The following is a 14,962-nucleotide window of genomic DNA, read 5'->3' as shown; positions in this document are numbered from 1 at the left end:
AAATTAAACAAGCGGTCCTGTCTGCTGGCTGACAGCACAATGGTGATTAGGGTTTCACGCGAGCCGCCCGACATTATTTATAGCTGTGCTGAGGCCCGTCTGCACTTGAATAGACCCACAGTCCATTGACTGGGCACATTACGGGAGGCCGCTCGGTAGCAAGAGGGGGCTTCAAAATGCTTTTATTTCCTCATGTCGAGGTGTATTTTCATCTAAATGAAGGCGGGCGCCCCCGAGTGTGTTGTTTCTACACCTTACATGTTTGAAATATGTTGACTGGCTTCCAGGCGGGGCTCCTTTTTCCTCCACGGTGATTTGACTTGCATTCAGCCGTTCCTATTATTATTATTTTTTTTAGGATATGTATGTCGGAGTGTGGGAAATGACATAGAACTGTCACTTCCAATTTGTTTAATTTATGTCCAGTAGGATAGCGCAAGTGTTTAATTGCTCCACTGTGTTTGTTTTAATTACAAAATCATTTGAAGGATGCTCGTTGCGTAAGAGTTTGTTATTAGTGCCCCAGGTCGGGAGGATTTTCTCATTCCTGTTTGGCACCAAGCCCAAGAATCCATGAATTTAGCGGGTGGCTGTCAGGGGCGCTGCTGGTGTGGGGGGGGGGTGGAGCCAAAACTGGTTCCTGCTCTCAATTGGCTCTTTGTCGTTTCCTCCATGTGACTGAACCGTGTCTCTGTGGCTCGCTTGTGTGCAGATGCGAATACCTTGCCTGGCTTTCATTAGGCGTAAGCCTCCTATTTAACCACAAAGCAAAGTCTCTTCATCCTCCGACTATTGTTTTCATTTCCAATGAACCCGAGTTTGAAGCCTGGCTCACCATGCATGAAATACACGGCTTTCGCTTGGCACTATTGAAACCCGTGATCCAACCCAGGCCGTGCTCTCAAAACGGCGTCAATGATGTAACGCTGCCGCTGCCGTGTGCCAGCCAGCAAGACATATTTTTCCACTTAAGGGATTCCAATATTTGTCCGTCTCATAAACACGGCTTGCCAGTGGTGGGCTCCTTTTCTACTTTGACGTGTGGCGGAATCCTTCCGAGAGAAGCTGTCCGGCTGCTCGTTTAGCAGATTTGCAGGTATGATAAATGTTACTAATCACCTATTGGCCCCAAAGGTCAAGCCTTTTCCTGGTCACCCATCACCCTCCTCCTTCCTGCTGTCTTCAAACAGCACCCCGCGGATAGCCTTTATCTTGCTCGGGCAATATTTTGTCCAGATGACACCGCTATGCACTTTCCTTGTCTGCAGCCAAGTGTGAGATTGTTTATCTTCCACGTAGCCTCTGGAAATTCATTGATTCGAAAGGTGATTCCATTTGGAGAATCACAGCGGGATTTTTTACGTTCCCCGAGAAGGCCCGGTGACCAGTCCGGGGTGTGGTTGACCAGTCCGTGGAATTTTCCATCCGGTTTCAAGGCATGGTGCAATGTTACGGCAGACCTTCAGATGTTTCTCAGCGTACAGACTTGACTCAGGAGGTGACACGTTGGTGTGAAGGCACTTTTGATTGCTAGCGGCACAAATGTCCGCTTGTCTATTTGTAATTAATATCACTGAATGTACTGCTATTACTGCTTTATCTCCTCAACTACATATTTAGTATTTCTAAATAATACCAAAAAAAAAGTTTGAAGGGCTTTTATGGCGCGGTGTTAGGATCGTCTAGTGCCAGCGAGGGGCTTTGCATGAAAGTTCAAATTTGCATACAAATCTCCAAAAATGGGGATCTGTGTAGCTTGGGAAGGCAGCAGTTAAAATTCCGCAAGTCTTTGAGAAATGTTTTATTTGCCTTTGCTCCCATCACGGAGTGTCTCGGGAGGCTCCGGGCGCTGAGATCATAAAGCCTGGTGGAACATCAAAACACAACTTTTTTTTTTTTTTTAACACTTACCTTTCACATACTTGGTGCTGTGTAATTTTCCACAACAAACTAGACAACTTTTGAGGTTGCGTAGGCTCCACATTTTGAAAATCAATAACAACTCCAAGTATTTGTCATTGGGATGTCGGTTACGTAATCCATCGGTGTGTTTTCTCGCCCGTCGTATAGCAACTGGAATGTTTTATGCTAGGATGTGTCTGACAGGTGGCCGCGAGATGCTAATTGATGAATGATCAGGAGTGATATACGAGCGCCCGCGACTAGACCAGCTTGGTTGCCACCCTAAATCATTTCCAACCAAGCCTGCAAAGCCTCATTTGCATATGAAAGTGAGTTTGGAGGACCGCCGTCTTTTTTAAATCTATTGTCAACACTTTACGTTTAACGACATTACGTTTTGTGGTTGATGAATAATGACAACAAAGATAGTCATGAAATAAGTATTAGTCAGCAGTAATGAATGATTCACATCACCACAAATAAAGTTGCTCTTTTAGGATGTTAGAAATAATTCATTGCTGCATCGAAAGAGCTCATTGATTAATAATGAATGATTTTCATTTTGTTTCTATGACCCCGCCATTGCATTTGATCACAAAAAGGACGTTGGTGACTTCTTTTTTGGCAACCATGTGACATCTGCCTCTTCCTCTCCTCAGTGTGGATGTGCTCCATCCCGCAGGGGAGGATGGCATGACCCTCTTCATTGTTCTGTTCGGCCGACTAAAAGGACAAAGGCGAGTCTGGATGGAGCGTGTGTGAATTTGCATCCTTCCATTGGGATCTTCTCTGACGAGAAAGCTCATGTGATCCATATGTGACGAAAGGGGGTTTCCACTGCTGAGATCCAGAGGCAGGCTCAGATTGTGTTTATAGTTTGCTGATAGGGTTTTACCGAAGCCAGATTGTTAGCGGGGGGCGGGTGAAATTGAAATTGTGGCTTTCCATGTTGATGGGCTGCCGTGACCTGACACCTGCGCTCTCCCGGTTCCTGATTGGCAGTGGCGGGTTAGCGCTGTCACAATGACTAACAGTACGTCCCGCAACTGATGATTGATTTCACTTGAGTGTGAAAGCGGCTACGATGAAACCCTTTTAACCAGCAGCTCTTGAGGAACACAAATCACAGTCTCGGGTGCCAGTGATGGGTCTGACATTGAGTATCATGAGATACCGCTCTCCGCTTGCCGCAATTGAGACCTTCACATGTGGTAAATGGTGTCGCGTTTGAAAAGCAGATGGACCGAGCTGGCTGGGATCCAGCAGCGATGGGGCCCCATTTTCTACTTATGTGTGCATTAAAGGTGAATGTCTGCAGTACGTTGCTTTCACCCATCATCAGGGATGAAGATGTGATTCCCCAAGACTCCATTGCTGTCCACTCCAATCATCGTGCAGAGACCACCTCATTGCACAAAATGGCTTCACGCCAGCAAGTATAGTCGACACACACTTAAGATCCACAAACAGGAAGTAAAGGAAGGAAACGAGGTCATGACGCCAGCAGGCCACATTTTCAGCGACGACAACAGGAGTCCCAATAAGAGGCGCGAGAAGGTCCGAGCGATCGGAAAAAAACCGACAGAGTCACTAAAGCTGGAACACGTGGCTAAAGGAGCACACAAAGCTCTTCACATCTTCCCCTTTCTTTCTTTCCATCTCTCAGAGCTTAAAAGCCGCAATCGATTGGAGGGGAGATTTCCACATCCAAAGACGGCCAGATTGACGTTTTGGGGGTAAGCTCGAATTTGTCGCTCCTGTCAACTCCACATAATTGGATCCCCCCCCCCCCCCTTCTGTATCAAACTCCATCTTCAGCATTGTGAGGTTATACTTTTAGTTTCAAACACTGGCATTGGCTCTTCCATCCAGCCCATCTCGCTCCTTCTTTCCCTCCAGTCATGATTTAGATGGGGACTTGTAAGTGGGTTGGGAAGTGGCCCCGGCGGTTGATGTGGTCCACATGCCTCCAGTGATTCACACTCGGCGCGCTGTAGGTCACGGCGGTCTGCCTCGCCTGCCCACCTCGTTGTCTCGCGTGGCACTCCCGCCTCTCCATATTTGTTTTTGATCAGAATGAAGTTTTTTTTTTCTTCCACCTTGTGCCATCAACCGCAGCCATCCCATCCACTTTTCCCTCTCTTGCTCCAAATTATTTTTTCTCTCCATACAGACAGAGGAAGCGATTCCTCTTGTCTCGCCTTCTCGGATAGCTCGGCTCCTTACGTGACCACGTCTGACCTCTCCTTCACTCGCACGCTCACACAAACACATATGTGCGCATCCCGCTAACTGCTGTCATGCTTTCAATTACAGCGAAATATTTCCACTTGGCACCCGAAACAAAATGATTACCGAATAATTGAATCATTCCGCTTTTTCTTCACCGTAATCACTTGACTAAATATGCTTTTATGTAGTGCTGCTCCATTTTTACAATAGCCAGAAACCTCTTGTATAGTTTAATTTAGTGCGCGCTGTTTTTTTTACGATCGCCGCAACATAACAAATGGCCTCGTAAAGTGCAGTTTTATCCCCACGTTTATAAGTGTAAATTAGTGTAAATCTTTTAGCAAGCTGGAATCACACTTAGTTATAACTCGGCTTACAAGTGAAGGCCCCAAACAAAAAGGGGGGAGTTCTTCAAAGTATGCCTTGGATTTTTTTTTTTAAATTGGAGCGTTGTTATAAAGCAAGCGCCCGAAAATCAGCTCGACGGTGTAGACGAGAGGGTGTAGCCGACCGTGCGGAGTAGTCTGCAGTTGCTCTTTGGGGCGCCTCCTGACAGGAACTTGGCAGCCAGAAACAAAAACAAACTCCCTGTGGTGGGCAAGCAGGCTGGGCGGTGCACTCCCCCCCCCTCCCCTTCCCTCCCACATGTTGCCATACATGTCAGCTATTGGACTCCCAGATTCTCCTTGCACTTGTCATTCATCTCCCGCGATCTACCGCCGCCTCAGGGGGAAGAACCTTCTGCCAAGTGTCCCAAAAAGCATATGCGCAAATCCACGGCGATCATGATGTAACTAGCGACGGGCTTTCCAATCCAAAACACGCATTCTCGGAATGGCGTCCAAACAAAAATACACTCCCGCGTGCCATCCAGGTCCCGACATACGCGTAACATATGTCTCCGCCGTACACTTTGCCGCTCGCCAAACACAGTAGAGTATTGTGCAGCCTGACTTGGTGCGTATCCAAAGCCAAAGAGAACCCAGATTGCTCAAACAGAAAACCAGCCGGTCTATCGTGGTTACAACGACGGGAGAACATCTAGCCTAGCTTGTAAACCGTTAATATGAACGCGACGTTCATTCTCCATAAAAGAGTCAAGAATATTTTCTTCTAACAAAAGCGACCTCACGCTGTGATTTGTACCCAAAAACACAATCACAAACAAAAATAGGACTTTTGAAGGAGCTAAAACAGATATTGGGAACACAAGCCAGGACGGGGGGGGCTGCTGGATGTGCCACCTGTTCCCCAGAGACGCCATTAGCTTCCACATGCATTGTATATCCCCGACATGTGTAAAGCGCTCACTCGCATCAAGTAAAACCTCCCACCATCCAAGACAGCATCAAGTGATGAGCACACACACACACAAGGTGAGGATGTGAAGGAGGCCTCGGAGACTCTTTGCAAGGTGCCGATCGATGGGCAATGAGTGCGGACAAGAAGGTTTCAGGATCGATGGGGGGGCTATTATTGAGATGGGACTACTGGGAACGGAGAAAGGAGGCGCTCACAAGTGTGTGTGTGTGTGTGTGTAAAATATGCTGATACCTATTCATGTGATCGTAGCTTGCGAGCTCTACGGCTAGCGGAAAACTTTAGCTAACGCTTTGACGTCTCGAAATCCTTTTTTGGCTGGATGGCGATTTATATTGGCATTTGGACAGACTCTGCAGAGACGAATTCCTTAATTAATCCAAACAGGCACTGAGATCCTAAACCTAAACCGGTTTTCTCCAGAGCTTCTTTACAATTACTGTAAGACTCCCACATTAATACCTCCTCGAGCCACGTGAAAACTTTTGCTTATTATTGTTACTGCTTGATTTATTAAAGGCGTCTATCTGGGTCAAGCATCCCCCTTTCTCCCCCACCTAAATAAGCGCCCACCCCCCCTATGCCTCTTCCTTTTGTCTCTCATCTGGTTTTCTGTTTTTGTTAAAGGACACTTGATTAATGGTGCCACTGACAAAGCCTCTGGCCCGCTCCGGGTTTGAGATAGGACTCCGATGGAGCTAAACCAAAACACATGTGCTCCGGACAACCCCGGGGAATCCCTGGGGGGGAGAAGGAGAGGACGGACAGAAACTGCAGTAGTCACAAGTTGTCCATACATTGATGAAGACCTGAAACGGTCCTCCTAATAATTCCAAATCCAAATATTCCTCCCGGTTTGATCGAGAACGAGATGTTCCTGTCGAAAAAACCTCAACGTTACACGAATAGCGCCTCCGCCCAACATTCAGGGCTCGTGCCAGGGTAAGCAGGGACGCGGTGCGGGTCAGCTAGGCCGACCCATCCGAGAGACGATGCAGCTGGTCAGCAAGGTCACCGTCCAACAGCAACACCAGAGGAAAGACGGAGGACTTCAGAAGAGTCGTTCGCCGGCCTTTTTTCCCTCTCTCGGCTTTCCCGCGGGATGATCTTGAGGCCTTCCTTTGGCTCTACGGGGATTAACTGTGGTTTGCGGGGAGCCGAGCGAGAAGTCAGGCAGCGAGCAGCCATGCAGGAACTGAAGCCGTCCAACAGAAAGTTATTGTTGTTGATCCAGTTAGGTTGTGTTCACACTTGCCATGTTTACTTTTGCTTTTTTTTTTTTTCCCCTCAAGAACCTAGTGACTTCTTCACCGTATTACGCACGCACTCGGGGCTGACAATAAGGCGCTCGTAACACACATGTGTTTTTAGGTTAACACAAATCTCGAAATTGACTAACAGGGTCGCGCCGATATTGCGGTTCGCATTCATCGTCATCCAAATCCCCGAATGTTTGACACACATTGGTGTGGTTTTAAAAGCTGATGTGGGAAATACGCTGGGGACTGTTAACAATAGACACGCTGATTAGGATTGATGGTCAAATGGGACAACGGCGGTTGTGTTTCTTGAATTAAACTGTGAACATGTTAATAATTCACACTGAAAGGCTTTTAGTTCTGTGGTTTGTTTCACTTTTCCACAGTCATAGCTTTTATCAGACTCCTCTTAGTTACCCGAAGATACTATGTGCCCAATCTAGTCTTTATCGCCTATCCCCGAGGGGGGCGGAGCTATTCGCTTTATAATTTACGAGATTTGCCTGCCTTGTTCTCTTTTCTCTTTGCTTCAATGTCAGATTTAGTCTATGGCCTAAGGCCTTAACGGCCTTGTATTGGATAACGTTTTAACTCTTGTTCAACCATCGAGGTTCACCTCTAATGTGGAAACTTCAGCTTAGGAAGTCCATTTTGTTTCCCAGAGCATAATCTTGTTGATTTTACTAATTGCACTGAGAATGTTTTAAATCACAACATCATCCAATCCCAAACCTCAAAACTTTGGCCTGGTTGTTTTTCTTCCCAACTATTGGTCTCTCCTCTACTGTCCCATCCTTCTCGTCTCCCCGCGGTCTCATTACAGTCCATGCGGGTTCTCTTAGGCAAAGTCTCCGCTTGACTGAGCATGCCACTCGCACTAGCAAGGGGCCCAAGCCCGCCCGCCCGCCTGCCCGTGCTCTATTATTACCACAAAGCTGTCAGCGTATGAAGTCGCCTGTTGCTGAGTGCGAGGTGAACACGGGCTTGCGTGCTTTTGAAGTGGTGGACAAAAAAAAATGCACCCACCTGCATAATATTTAAAGACGACTTGTAGCTCTCACACTGACACCACATACTGAACACATTTGTCTTTTTTTTTTTCTACTCAAGCCCACCTATGTGGTCCAACCTCTGGGATGCTCCGCTTGTCTTCCTTTCTACCGAGTGACTGATGTATGTGTGCGTGTCACTGTTTTGCTAGTGTCCAGTTACACAGATGATGGGGCTGTGTGTGCAGGAATGAGCCAGCAGTGACCCTGGCAGGTCAACATCACCACCACCACATGAATCGTATATGTCAAGCACGGACCCCCCCCCTTGATTGTTTCTCTGCGGGTCACGTGGCATTGATGGATGCGGCCACTCTCACCTGTTGGTCTTTAAGTAAGCCATTGTATGATGTCATCGTTTTTAAATTTACATGTGGTAGGCGAGCGGTAGAGATTACTGTCCAACGTGCGGCCATTTTCAAAGACGCTCCACACACACTGGCAACACCCAACTTGTTTACAAGGGCCTGTCCTTATGATGAATAAACAGGGACGTGTCCGTTTTTTAATGATGGCGTACACAATCCGGCGCGCTTGAATATTGACAGAAAGATTGAGAGTGTTCTCAAGGGCCGCTCCAACATGACGCATGACTCTGGTTCCGCCCCCCCCCCCCTCCTCCCTTCCCCTTCATTTTTACCCTCCCACCACAGTACCTCGGCTTTTTATTTATCTTCGACAGTGGCTTGTAAACACATAAACACATTTATCAATTGGGGTCAGCCAATACGGAAAGCATCAGTTACACGGATGAAAAGAATGTGATGATAAAAACGGGGGTGGAAATGGCAGAATAATGAGAAAAGACATATGAAAGCGCATTCGGTTGCTCACTGGATGTGGAAAATTGCTTGTTACTCTTGAACTTCCACCCTGCTCTCACAAGATGGCGCCAAAACCCTGGACTCGTAGGAAAGTAGTCATTGGTCTCAAGGAAGTATGTTGAAGGCATCTAGACAGGGGTTTCTTCATGAGGTTTTTCAACGTGTGTGTAGAAGAGGGTCTTTATAATCGGGTCTTTGGGATTCAGGTTTGTAAATCACTGTAATAATTTACAGAGCCCCCTAGATGGCGGTGTTGCTTTGCTTCGTATGATTGATGATAGTTGTTTTAGTTTTTTTCCACTGGTATTAGTTCGAGTTATTGTTGAGTCGTCGCCGATACCAAGTAACGATACCACCAGTATGTGTCGATACCCGTTGCGTCTAATAGGCTTCTTCTCAGTCCTGTTTTTTTTTTTTTTTTTGTGAGCTCATCTAAACCGCAATATTTCTCCTTTGACAATTAGCTGTTGACCCACTTTGAGCATAAAGGTGACGGCTCCTCACCCAAGGCGAATGGCTGAGTGGATGGTTAGCCTGGGGAGAGGGATGTCAAGGCTAATTGATTCCTGCATTTGTCGCAGCGCCGCTGATTGATGGCCATCTTGCCTTGTTGGCTTTTTTAACCCCATCATATGATTACATTTAAATGTGTAATCTCGCCGGGTGCGTATGAATGCGGCGGAGGATGGGAGTTGACGGCGGTGTAGCGCCCCGAGCGCCCCGTTCTCCATCACCCGAACCCCCCCTCCGCCCGCCACCACCGCATGCTGATAAATGTGTTTTTCTTAAAGGAGTCTCTCTTAATGTTAGTGTGTGTGCGTGTTGGCTAATGCGGCGCAGGGCCGCGCTTCGGGGCTTGGAGGCAGGCAGACTCGGAGGCAGGCCCGCAACCTCGACCCCGGCATCATTTGTTTGGACGAGGGCCGTCAGCGCCTGTCGGGCGGCCCATGATGAAGTGTCAGTCGGTAATTGTCCCCACCAAGCAGCCACATCTCACGGGGGTGATGGGGGACTTAGGAAGAGGGGGACAACGGGGGAGGCAGGGAGCTGACAGAGAGAGAAATGACACTCCAAGCTCCTCCTTTGGCTGTTTTTTTGCAGACTTTGGGCCTCGGTTGCAACATAACGTGCTTTTGCAACTACTGCGAGTTCCAGTCCTTCTATACGTTCAACCGGGTTGAACATGACGGGGCGGATTTATTCTACCGAAATAAAGGAATGTGCCCTCCAAAAATGACGCCCCTGTCTGCGGATGATGAATGGACTCGGTGATTAGTTAGTCGAAAAGGGAGGCGCGCCGCTTGGGCCCTTTAATGGGCCATAATTCGGAAGATAACTGTATTGTCCCTATCTCTCTTGACATTTCAATCTAATCAGACCCTCCTCGTTAGCGCCGGTATTCCAAAACAGACGAGCCCGGGAGGGATTCGATGGCGGCGAGCGGACAGGGATGGCCCCCGTGGAGATCTCGCCGCGCAATTATTAGCGGCAGGGCCCGGGGACTTGTTTTATTTAGATTTTGTTGAACTGACAGCTCAGTTTACAAAGCTAGTGTTCGTTTAGCAAAATAATAACACAACTGATAAATATGCTGGGGATCCTTCGCACCTCCCCCCTGCACACTAGCAAACATCCCCGAGGAGCCACTTTGAGATCTCTCCTCCACTCCTTCTTCTCCACAGATGAAGTTTGATTAACACTTCTCTTTCATCCTCTTCATTAGCACAGCCACTGGCCGTGAAAAAGAGGCCATGAATTAGATTCCACTTATTCTGTAGACTGCGTCTAATTCCGCACAATGGCGCTTAATGGTGGGGCGTAATAGGAAAAAGGTGTTTGGAACTCATTCTCCGGATTGGGCGAGCAATAAACGCGCGCCGAGGAGCCAATTTCCTCCGTCCGAGCGTCGGACCTCCGTCAATGAAAACCACATGGCGCTGAAGGAAGCGATTAGATTTGGCACCATTGTGAGTTTTCTTAAGCGGCCGAGGAGAGGGGGGGGGGTATTGACGCACCTTTCCCGAGATCTGTTTTGTTGCGCTCGGTCACCGGGGGACTTATTTTGGTCGTGCGCACTTGGGCCCGAGCGGTGCCATAACAGCGTGAATATGGCTTCCAAAAGTCCCCCAGCAGACTAAACACTTTGAAAATAGCAGCGTGAGCAGCTGACCGTTTAGGGATAGCGTATCGCTGCATACGCACGCAGAACTGAGATAATGACTAGATGGGTTGCGAGTTTTTATTGCTGCGTGTTTTTTGGAACATAAAAACATCCAATGAAATTCAGTATGCTTCTTTTGCTCCAGCCAAAAACACAAGATACAATTCACATGCTATTTATGAGTATTCTAAGACTCTAATCCAAAAAACATCTCGTGGAAATCCATCACGGGCCTCTTGTAAATCATAGAAAAATACCACATACCTTTTTTTTTTTTTAATCCTATGAAACTAGCATAGCCTGCTCTCCAAATCACTTTTAAGTCATGTCAAAATATATATACTTGGCAAAATGAAATTTTGAATATTTGAGGATATTGCTGCCCGGATTTGTCCTAGTGGGGATACATAAAAAGTTGCTACTGAACAAATGTTTGCCATCTCGTGATACTTTCACTGAGTTGAATCCACGTCAATAGAGCAATAAAGCTAAAATTAAATTAACAGCGATTATCACGCCTCGTATTTTCTTAGCGACAACGCGCTGTTCATCCTCATTCACTTAGATGTTGTTTTAATTAGTTTGACCTTCTTATTGAAACTGAGCTTCTCTACCTTCTTTTCACCCCGTGTGTGTCCAAAAATTTAATATTGAGCTGCAGGAATGTTTCTACGTTTTTTTTTGGGCGTGTGTCCTTATTGGCAATGTTCATCTCCTGACATTTAGGCTCACTAATTAAGTTGGCGTCATTTGAATCCCGAGCAAAGCAGGAACAGCAGAGAATCCTGCCATTGTTTTCTTTGCCCTGCTTTCAAAGCGCTGATGTTTTTGTGCGAGGAGGGGATTCCCGCAACCAAGAATGGTGTGTGTGTGTGTGTGGGGGGGGGGGGGGGGGTCATTTGTGTTTCATAATAATCATCAGTTTCGTAATCATCTTTGTGTATACTCTTTGTTTTCACATTGAAACAACTTGAGGAATTTTATATCAAATTGTCGACTTCCGCACTCGGAATGTGTCGACTGCATTTGTGAAATTTGCTCGACAGCCACTGCAGCGCCAACAAATTCGACCACACACACAAACACACATCCACAAATACCTGGCGGGAACACATCCCCGCTTCCTTTTTTTTTTTTTTTCGCTTTTGGCCTCTAAGACCCCTTGGGCAATGTGTGAGGGTGAATTTGCATCGTGGAGTCTCACTTCTCCGGTTTCACCGGCACCGAGTCGTCCAAGTACCAGACTTGCACTCTTCACACTCGCACACAATGGAAAAGTGAAATATGAAACTGCGGCAGAGCTCATCAGCACATCCAGCGGAAGATCGGCGCACACCTTGACATGTACACCCCGACGATGTGTGTGCGTGTCTTTGTTCTGTCTCGCTGTCCTCTTGGCACGTAAATCATAATGGATCTCATTATCCAGCTGGGTCAGCTCGGTGGGGCCCGTCTGGTGGGAGATGATAGTTGGTTGAGTGAAGGGCTGCCATGACACACACACACACATGGCTCTGCATACACCATTGCACTATATGCAAGTTATTTGTCTCCTTTTCATTCGCGTACTATCCAGATGATAAGATGGAGATGACTCATAGACACACACACACACACACACACACAGACACACACCAGACATTAGCGTCTCAGCTTGCTATCAGGCAGACAGCCGGGTGATGAGATGCAGAGCATAAAAAAAAAAAAATGGCACTTCTCCCTCTTCCCGCGTCTCGATGGCGCCTCCTCCCTCAAATGCAATTTGGGTATGTTTGAATAAAAGATGTCAACAGAAAAACGTCAGCGCTCACCGATTGCACGATGAGGGCGGGTTGCTGGTAACAAGGTTAGGCCGCACACCATTTGTTTGGACAGGAGCATTACCCAAGCCAATTACTGGATGGTATACCAGCGGCTTGCCAACGAGCTAATGTTTTCCCGTCATGCCTGCCCCTCCCTTCACACATGAGAAAGGAAGGGGTGAGTGGGAAATAGATTGAGAGAGAACAGCCCGGGGCAACCCCCCCTCCCCTCCACCTGACTGACTGATGCAGCTAATAAACTTTCATTTAAGCTAATATTGCCCCTTTTTCGTCTCACCCCCCCCCTCCATCTACTTCCAGGAGGCGAGGCGGTCCGAGCAATCGATGCGGGTAGTCTGCCGGCCGGATGCCCACTTGGCTGAACAGAGTGGCTCTTAATCAGTGTGAACTTCAACACAGAAAAAAGACCGCTGCAGACCAACAGAGGTAGAAATACCGTGTGATGAGTCCGCTTTCGTGTGAGGTCACGCTTGGCACACTGAGGGCGATGTGGTTTTCTTCCCCCCTCGTTCTGTTTACCGTGTCCTGTACGTGTTGATGCTCGACACGCTTCTTGCAACCGCAGCACGTGTTTGTAATTTTGTCCCGCCAGTGCTTCGGCAATTGATTTGCAAAGCACTGTGTCATGTGACATCACCCATGTCCGACCAAAATGAACTTTTTTTTTTTTTACTCCCCCAGTCCAAAATGTGTAAATAATTGGCCACCTCAGACTGACTAGTTCAAATGATGCAAGAAGGTCAACAACTTAGCGTGCTTCCTTAATCGAGATGATCTCCTCATGTGCCGCAAATCAAGATCCATTAAGAGCGATTAAGCGCCGACAAGTATAGCGCAGTAAATCAGGGTCATCCCGTGGACCAGACAAGCAGAGGACAGATGAAGAGCGAGTCCTTCTGCAGAAGAACCGCGTGGACAGTCCAGCCCGTGACAAATGGACAGATCAAACATTAAATATTATTTAGATGATGGAGCAAAGCCTCCTTCCACTCTACTAAATAACCTTGTGATTTGTTGATCCGACCTCACATCCAAAAATTGAATCCGGAGGCGTGATACAATAGGCGAGGCAGGCGGTGTCACTATTTTATAATAATACCGGGCAATAAAAATAAATCCCGCCGGCTAATCATTTACTCAACGCTCTTCTCCACCCTCCCGCCTGAACCTGGAGCGATTCGGCATTACCCCGCCACCGCCGCCTTCAATTACACCATTCATCATGTGTCTTATCTGCCGAGCGCCTTTGATTGAGTGTGCAATAGGCAAAGCTCCTTTACAAATGTGTGTGTGTGTTGCTTTTGACAAGCATGAATTTGGGAGAATGTGTGTGTGTGTGTGTGTGTGTGTGAACCCACAGCACATCTACTTGAGTGTATAAATCAAGCCAGATAATCGCCCCCCCCCTCCCAACTCGCTCTGTGATCCTCTCAGTCCCAACGAGCCCATTTTTCTTTTCTTTTTTATAACCTTCTACTGTCCCATCCTTCCTATTCGCTTCTTCTCTTTAGAAGCCATTTGTCTGAGGGGGGGGGCATCTCATCCCCAACAGCGTTAGAAGACAGGCGACAAATTTTAATAAGCAAGCGGGTGCTATAATTTAGCAGCCTGGGAGGGCGATTAGGTTGATTGATGCCGAGTTTGCCTAATGGCCCGGCCTCCGGCTCCTGGTCCAAATTGGTAGTAATGAAAGTTTTGTGCAAATTGAGACGGAGGTAAAGGAGGTACCTTTTTCTCACTCGTTGGCTCCACCCCTCCCCTCCTGTCTCTCTTTGTTACGCTCCTGTGTTCTCTTTTGTTTTCATCTCGTCCGTTTCACTTTGGTTGTTTAGGGCCGGGTTCGGCCGTCATCGCTCACGCCGGCCCGCCGCTCGGCCTCGTTACGAAAATCAATGCGTGTCTCATCTGCTGTCGCTCTCCTATTCTCTCTTTCTGGAGCTTCATTGATTTTCAGTTGTTCATTTCCTCCCTTCTTAAGAGCCACCTATTATTCTCCTTTTCAGCTCCACTTGAGTAGTTTCCCGCAGTCACCAAAGTCTTCGTTCATTTTCTTAGCAGACTTCATCCGCTTCAAAAAAACAAAATAAGATAGCTATGTCGTTGTTTAGGGAACAGGAAGGGTCGGAAATTTTCCAACGAATCGGCAAACTCGTTACTGTTCTGCAGATTATGTTCCTCAGCCTTTCTCCCTGAGTCAGGACCGTCTTATGGTCTTCTTAAATAAATGCATGTAGAATAGCGATTGCATTTCTCGAATTAGCGCCGTTCAATTGAGAAATGGCCGCATTTTATCTCCAAGGTGGACATTTTGTGCGAGTTTCTGATCTGGCATCCTTCATTTGACTGCGCTTGCTGGAATGTACCAGATAATGAAAAAACAATTAATGCTTTG

The 14,962-nt window shown here is 47.3% G+C and overlaps 1 protein-coding gene across 7 annotated transcripts in view; it reads left to right on the top strand.

Annotated features, from left to right (window-relative positions):
• Positions 1-14,962, top strand: part of raraa (retinoic acid receptor, alpha a) — a 72,062-nt gene that overhangs the window by 8,692 nt on the left and 48,408 nt on the right. For 4 of the 7 annotated variants that reach the window (XM_061265019.1, XM_061265015.1, XM_061265014.1 and 1 more), the window contains one exon: positions 12,871-12,996. The exons of 1 other annotated variant lie outside the window; for it this stretch is intronic. The gene's annotated coding sequence lies outside the window, so the exon portion shown is untranslated. Of the gene's footprint in view, positions 1-3,568; positions 3,639-7,950; positions 8,097-12,870; positions 12,997-14,962 lie in introns of those variants that run through there. 2 more of the 7 variants (XM_061265016.1, XM_061265018.1) reach the window with 2 other exon arrangements.

Source organism: Syngnathus typhle, linkage group LG18 (genome assembly GCF_033458585.1).
Source record: "Syngnathus typhle isolate RoL2023-S1 ecotype Sweden linkage group LG18, RoL_Styp_1.0, whole genome shotgun sequence".
Taxonomy (NCBI): domain Eukaryota; kingdom Metazoa; phylum Chordata; class Actinopteri; order Syngnathiformes; family Syngnathidae; genus Syngnathus; species Syngnathus typhle.
The sequence above is the reverse complement of the archived record's forward strand: the minus strand, read 5'-3'. Positions and strand labels throughout refer to the sequence as shown.